Below are 7083 nucleotides of genomic sequence, written 5' to 3' on the forward strand. Positions count from 1 at the left end.
GATTCGTAACCACTACGCTACCAGAGCTCCTTAAGCAGTATAAATAATGACTCCTCTGAGGAATATGTAAACGTAGGTAACTCTCTGTATCCTCTATGCTTAGCTGGTTATTGTGGAAATAGTTTGAGTCCTGTGTATTGTTTTGAGTTACATGTTCACAAGCATGCTCAACATGTGCACACACACATACTGTAATTAGTAGAGCCATAATTTTCATCAGAGATCCTATCAAGTATCTGAATTAGTACACTGGCTTGTTCTTTCTCAATAGTTGAACCTCTGATTGAATAGTGTTATAAACATAAATTTTAGAATCTATTATACTTTGATTTGGATCTAGTTATGTGATTTGGTTGTCGTTGCTGTCAGGTATCTTTGAGTTGGTTTCAAATCATACAGACACTATGCACAACAGAAACATTACTGAGTCCTGTGCCATCCTCACAAATATTGTTATGTTTGAGTCCGTTGCTGCTTTCGCTGTGGCAATCCATCTTGTTAGGGGCCTTCCTCTTTTTCATTGGCCCTCCACTTAACCAAGCATGATGTCCTTCTTTAGGGACTGATGACTCTTGACAACATGCCCAAAGTATGAGAGACAAAGTTTCATCATCCTTGCTTCTTTCAAGACAGATGTTTTCTGGCAGTTCTTGGTACTTCCAATATTCTTCTTCAACATCATAGCTCAAATGTAGAAGTGTCTTCTACAGTATTCCTTATTCATTGTCCAAATTTCACATGAAACAACTGCAAAAAACCATGACTTGAATCAGGAGCAACTTAGTCCTTAAACTGACATCTTTGTTCTTTAATACTTTTGCTTTCTTGACTGCTGCTCTCATGAGGATTGGTTACAGATCTAAGTAAAATGAAGTCTTTGATGATTTCAATCTTTTCTTTGTTTTTCATGATGCTATTTATTGGTCCAGTAGTAAGGATTTTTGTTGTGTTTACATTAAAGTGCAATCCATACAGAAGGCTGTAATCTTTGATCTTCATAATTAAGTATTTCTAGTTGTCTTCCTTCCCACTACTATTGCAGAGTTGTCTATTTCTTTTTTCAGTACTGTTAGGGTTTGATTTGTGTATTTTTAGTGTTTTTTTCATTGGGAGCATAGATATTAATTATGGTTGTGTCCTTTTGTCCAATTGACCCTTTAATCATGAGATAATGTCCTTTGTCTGTTATGCTGGTTTTTGCCTTAAAGTTTATTTTATTAGACATTGCCACTCCTGCTTATTTTTTAAAATTATAATTATCTTGATATTTTTTCATCTTTTAATTTTAATCTATGTATGTCACTTGTAGACAGCATATTGAAGGATCCTGTTTTTGTTTTTTTTTTTGTTTTTTTAATCTTACCTGCCGCTCTTGACAGGTGCATTTGATCCATTAGCATTCAAAGTAATTATTGACAGGTATTAATTACTTGCTGTCATTTTGTTGGGTTCTTTTTTGGTGTGTGTATGTGGTACAGCTGGTTTCTTTGTTCTGCCTTCTTTCTGTGTTGCATTCATTTTTTTGTGTTTTTTATTGTCAACTTTGTCATAGATTTAATGTTTTCAAAATCTTGGACTGTTATTTTCTTGATTTGATGTGAAGTTGTATTAACTGTTTTGAGGTTATCCTGTTCTTTATTAATTTCTTTCTCATTTTAAAACAGCTTGTTTCATCCTGAAAGCTACCTCACTTCTTCACCATCTGGAACTCCATAACTATACTTTTCCCTCCCTTCATTTTTTAGTTGTCCTGATGATAGACTGACATTTCAGATCTCCTATTTTCAGTCTGTGTCAATCTCTGGTTGTTGTCTGCTCTTGTTGATTCTCTTTGTAAAGAATGCCTTTTAGTATATTTAGTAGATTGGGATTTGTAAAATAAAATCCTTTAATTTTTGTTTATCTTGAAATGCTCTAATTTTGCTGTCATATTTTATGGACAGGTTTGCTGGGTATATGGGTCATGGTTGGCAGTTATTTTTCTTTCAGTTTTGTATATATTTCCTCATTGCCTTCTTGCCTGCATTGTTTCTGCTGATAAATCAGAGCTAAATCCTACTGGCTTTCCTTAGTAGGTAACATTTCGTTTTTCCCTGAGTTCAGGATTCTTTCCTTAGCTTTGATTTTGTAGAGTTTGGTTTTGATATGTCTTGGTGATTTTCTTTTGCATCTATCCTGTCTTGGGTTCATTTAGCTTCTTAAATGCTTATCTTCTTGTCTTTCATGTTGTTAGGGAAATTTTCTTCCAGCAGCTCTTTGACTATCTTTTCTGTGGTTTTCTTTGTCTTTTCCTATTGTGGAGCTCCAATTATCCATAGGTTACTCCTCTTCATGTTATCTAACATGAATATTAGACTTTCTTCAGATATTTTCCTTCTTTTTATCTGATTGTTCTTTTGTCTTACCAGTATAGAGAGACTTATCTTCAAGCTTGCTAATTCTGGCTTCCATCAGTTCAGTTCTACTCATTTGCCCTTTCACTGTGTTGTCCATTTCTAATATTTTAGTGTTGATCATCTGGACCTCTGATTGTGGATTTTCTATTGTCTCCAATGCTATACCTATTTTATTTGAGAGTACTTGTAGTGATTTTCTAATTCTTCCCTATTTTTCTTGACCTTTCTGTGGAGCATTTGGATGTATTTCAATATCATTATCCTGAAGTCTTTTTCAGGAATTCCATTGCCCTTTCTCCGTCAAAACTATTTTCTAGCTCTTCCTTTGGGTTGTGTGAACTACTTTGTCTTGTTTTCTTCATGTAAGGTGGAATTTTCTGCTGCTTTTTAAGCATTCTGGTGTTGTTGTATTTGTATTAAGCTAATGAATGTATGTGTGTGTATTTTTAAGCACTCATAAACAGCTTCCTGGTGGGTGCAATCAGAAGATGAACTTTTCTATTCACTGTTGGTACATTTCAATTCATAGTGGTTTTAGCAGTAGATGTTGCTCTGACGTATGTATGTTGTTGTTGTTAAGTGCCATTGAGTCAGTTCCAACTCATAGTGACCCTTTGTAGGGTTTTCAAGGAGTAGCTGGGGAGTTTGAACTGCCAATCTTGCAATGCAAATTGACCTTGCAATCCAGAACATTAACCCATAGTGCCACAGACTCTTGCCCAATTGGTGGGACAAGAAGTTATATCAGTGACTTGGCTGTATGGCTGCAGTTGCTGTCTTCTGTCATGTGATGCAAGAAAAAGGAAAATCAAGAGACAAAAAAACAACACAACAATAAAACAAAAACAGCCCACAGAGTGGGGATGATGGGCAGCAGGGACTGAAATCAATGGTTTTCTCTGCCAATAAGTGGTTTGCTCCATCACCTACATGCCTCTTTCCTTCACAGCCACCTAAGAAATTTCAAACTGGCCATGCTGTGTCTGGATGGTAGGCCCACACAGATTGCCCACCTCCATCCCTTCCCTTTTCTTTTCTCCCCTTTTCTTTTTTTTCTTTTTTTTTTTACCTCTACCCCATATGTCGTGTCTGTTCAACCCCCTCTCCTAGTGAGAGACAGTCCAAGGCTGGCCAGGGTCGACTTTGCAGATTTGAATCTAAGACTGTTATATAGCTGGTGTATAGCTCCTCCTTCAGACCACAACCTCCAAATGGCTCCAACCACCTAGAAGGCAGTAGATTCCCTGGGGCCACACGCTAATCAAGAAGAAAAAAAAAATAAAGAAAGAAAAAACAAATAAATTGCACATTTGTCTCTGAGAACCACAGGTAGGTTTTTGTCACTCAAATATGTTTTCTCATCTCAAAGGCCATTTACAAACTCTCAAGATGACTACCATTGATTCTATTAGCTGCCACTGCTCATCAGTCACCTCATTTCTTGCTGTATCTATTAAATTCCATCTCCCAGTAAGCACTTGATCCACTTTCCTATCCTTTTCTCTGGAGGACAGAGTTACAGGTCTGTCCACTACATCAGCCTTGTCTGGTTTTTTATATCCTTGCTGATTAGAGCCCACACAGCTTTTCTGCTTAGTCTGCCATCTTTCTCCTAATAATTTCCTGGCTCTAGCTTCTGGAAATCTAAGATAATGTCTTCTCCTAGCACAAGAAGCAAGGCAACTAAACATATTGGAGTCAGGTGCATGTAAATGATGTTTGGTCCACACAGTCAGTCAGAGTAGTTGAAATATTTATTTGAGACTGCTCTCAGTCTTCAGTTCTATAGACTAGAATATTTCTCCTTGTACTACATTAAAGAACTTTGTGGCAAAAGCACAGTAAGTTTTCCACCCTAAAACATTTTTAATAATGGAATATGAAAGCTTGCTTACAGATAGACAAAGTTTATTGAAAAACAAGGAAATTATGTCTAAAAATGAGGCATTTTTATTTCTAAAAGTTGATTGAAATAAAATATACAGCCAGAGTATGGATAATTTTTTTTTAAATGTTTTATAGTGAATTATGTGATAGTTTACATGGAGAACATTAGGTTTACATTCATCCTGTTGTATATCGTTACATCGCCATGGTTGCAATCCCCTCCATGAAACATCAACCAACCAAATGGTACACCCCACAAGCCTGCCCCTGGTCATCAACACACAGCCCCTCTCCCTCTCTGGGTCTAGAGTTCCCAGCTGCTCCATCTCTGAATGTCATTGTCTCTGCCTCGCTCTCTGGCATCACTGTTTCTCTGGGCAGGGTCCCACACTCTGCTCCTCTCCTTTGATGGTCCTAGGTACCTCCATTCCTGGACTGCAAAATCAACCACTCCCCTCTTTTGCTACAAAACATCTACCTTTAAATTTCCAACCCTCACAGTCAGTCCTGATAGTAATTATTCACTATTGTACTACATGAGTGATATCCACATCTCCTTTCATTAGCCCTTCCCGGACAGATTGGATACTACTCACTGGAGATTCTACCTTCCTCCATGCCCTCTGGATCTAGGCTCCCTCTTGAAAGCTTGTAAGTCAGTCACTTCTTGCCTTTTGTAGCCACCCCTCCACCCCCTGCCATTTGGGGTAGCCAATGTCCAGGTTGCCCATCTCTGTCTACCCTGTGTATTGAGGGGGTGGGAATGATCCTCGCTGTAAAGATGTGTTCTCTCTTTAAGCTACTGCATCCATAGGTGTAGGTCAAGTTCATCAAATTATATCTGATTACTCTTTTTTTCCTTTTCTTTCTTCGTCTACTTGAGCTCTGATCATCCAGTCATTGAAGCCAGGTCAAGTGGGTATTATCTCTCCTCTTATCAGCTGGATGATTCATTCTCCACTCTAGTCCTCTGTGGCTATGTCACTGACTCTGGGCCCAAGAGTCCCCAGGTCTTGCCAAACTGCTGGCAGGAGGCAGGCTTAGAGAATGTACCCTTTGGTTGTTTAAATTATTATACATTCCTGAGTGTTTTTGTGTACATTCTGCCAACCCCTCTAAAACAAAAAAAAAATAACACCAGAGAGAATAGAAGCAAATACTGTTGAATGATAATGCATGAAGGGGATTGTAATTATTGCAATAAAACTAGGGTGTAAAGCCATATAAAGTTCTCCCATGTAAACTATCACTCAATTCACAATAAAAACCTAAAAGCACAGATATATATACACACACAGCAACATATGTATCAGTTCAACAATTTCTACATATATAATTCTGTAACACAGATTACATTCTTCGAGTTGTTCAACCATTCTTACCTTCCTTTTCTGAGATGTTATTCCTCCATTACATAAACTAAGCTTCTTACCTAACTTTTGAGTTGCCATTGTCATTCTGATCCCATATAAATAGATCTTAAAAGAACACAATGCTCAAAGCAAGCATTCTTTACTTGTTGAGTTTTAAGAACACTTCAGAAGGATTATCTCAGGGCAATAGTTTTGGGAGTTCATCCATCTCCATGGCTCTCAAAAATATGGATTCCATGAGAACCCTCATATATTCTTAATTCTAATCTTTGGTTGCTGTTGTTAGCTGTCATCAAGTTGGCCCCAACTCATGATCCCCTTGGCCCACTGTGATTTACAGGGTTTTTAGTAACTAATTTTGAGAAATAAATTGTCAGGCCTTTCTTCCTAGTCCATTTTAGCTTAGAAACTCCACTAGAATCTATTCAGCATCAACTGTGTATTAGCTGCTGTTGTTGTTGTTACTCATCTTAAGCGACTTTGCTAGAAATTAAACTCAAAAAAGGGCTTTACTACTGAATCACCACTGTCCCCCTAATCTTTGGGTTACTACTTTAATAACCCAAATGTGAAAAAATAATGTTAAGCAAAATTTGTTATATTACTCTTAAAAAAAGTATTAAGAATGTTTTTAAAACTTCATTTCACTCCTTCAACAATTTTAATTCTAATCTCATTTGATCACAATTTTATTATTTCCCTGAAAATCTCATGAAAAGGCACTATAGTAGGAGTCACATTTTTTTCCTCAGGCTTTTATTAGAAAGTTAAAGTTAAAAGGCTTCCCTAACAATAGAAATTTGGTTTGTGCTATAATTTTCTATGCCCTGGTGAAATCAGTTGTTTTAATGCTAAACTGAAAAGGTGAACAAGTTAGTCATGTAATAATGTGAGAACACATACAACGAGTGAACTAACACAGTGGTAACATTCTCACCACCTAAAGCCCTTAGGTGTTATTTAGTTTTTTGTAGAGTCAGGGTCCTGTAAATTTCTGATGCCATTCTCTGACATTTCAAATATAATACTTACCAATGTGTTGGATATAGCAAAAAAATCTTAGTCTGTATTATAATTTACTTTGTATAGTCTTTCAACTTTCAAGTGCAAAATGGTATCAGTGAAATGAACAATGCCTTTGGGGTAAAAAAGAGTTTTCCACTATCCACTTACTAACTATTTAATCTCAGGCAAATAATTTATACTCTGAGTTTGTTCCCACATCTGCAAATTGACAAATACCTTGTAGAGTTGTTAAGGAATCCCGGTATCAAAGTGGGTTAGCACTGTGCTATTAACCAAAAGGCCAGTGGCTAGGATTCACCAGTCACACTGCAGGAGAAAGATGAGACAGTCTGCTTCCAGAAAGACTTGTAGCCTCAGGAACCCTGGGGAGCGGCTCTACACTGTCCTATGAGTCACCAGGA

This window comes from Chrysochloris asiatica, unplaced genomic scaffold, assembly GCF_000296735.1.
Source record: "Chrysochloris asiatica unplaced genomic scaffold, ChrAsi1.0 scaffold00095, whole genome shotgun sequence".
NCBI lineage: Eukaryota > Metazoa > Chordata > Mammalia > Afrosoricida > Chrysochloridae > Chrysochloris > Chrysochloris asiatica.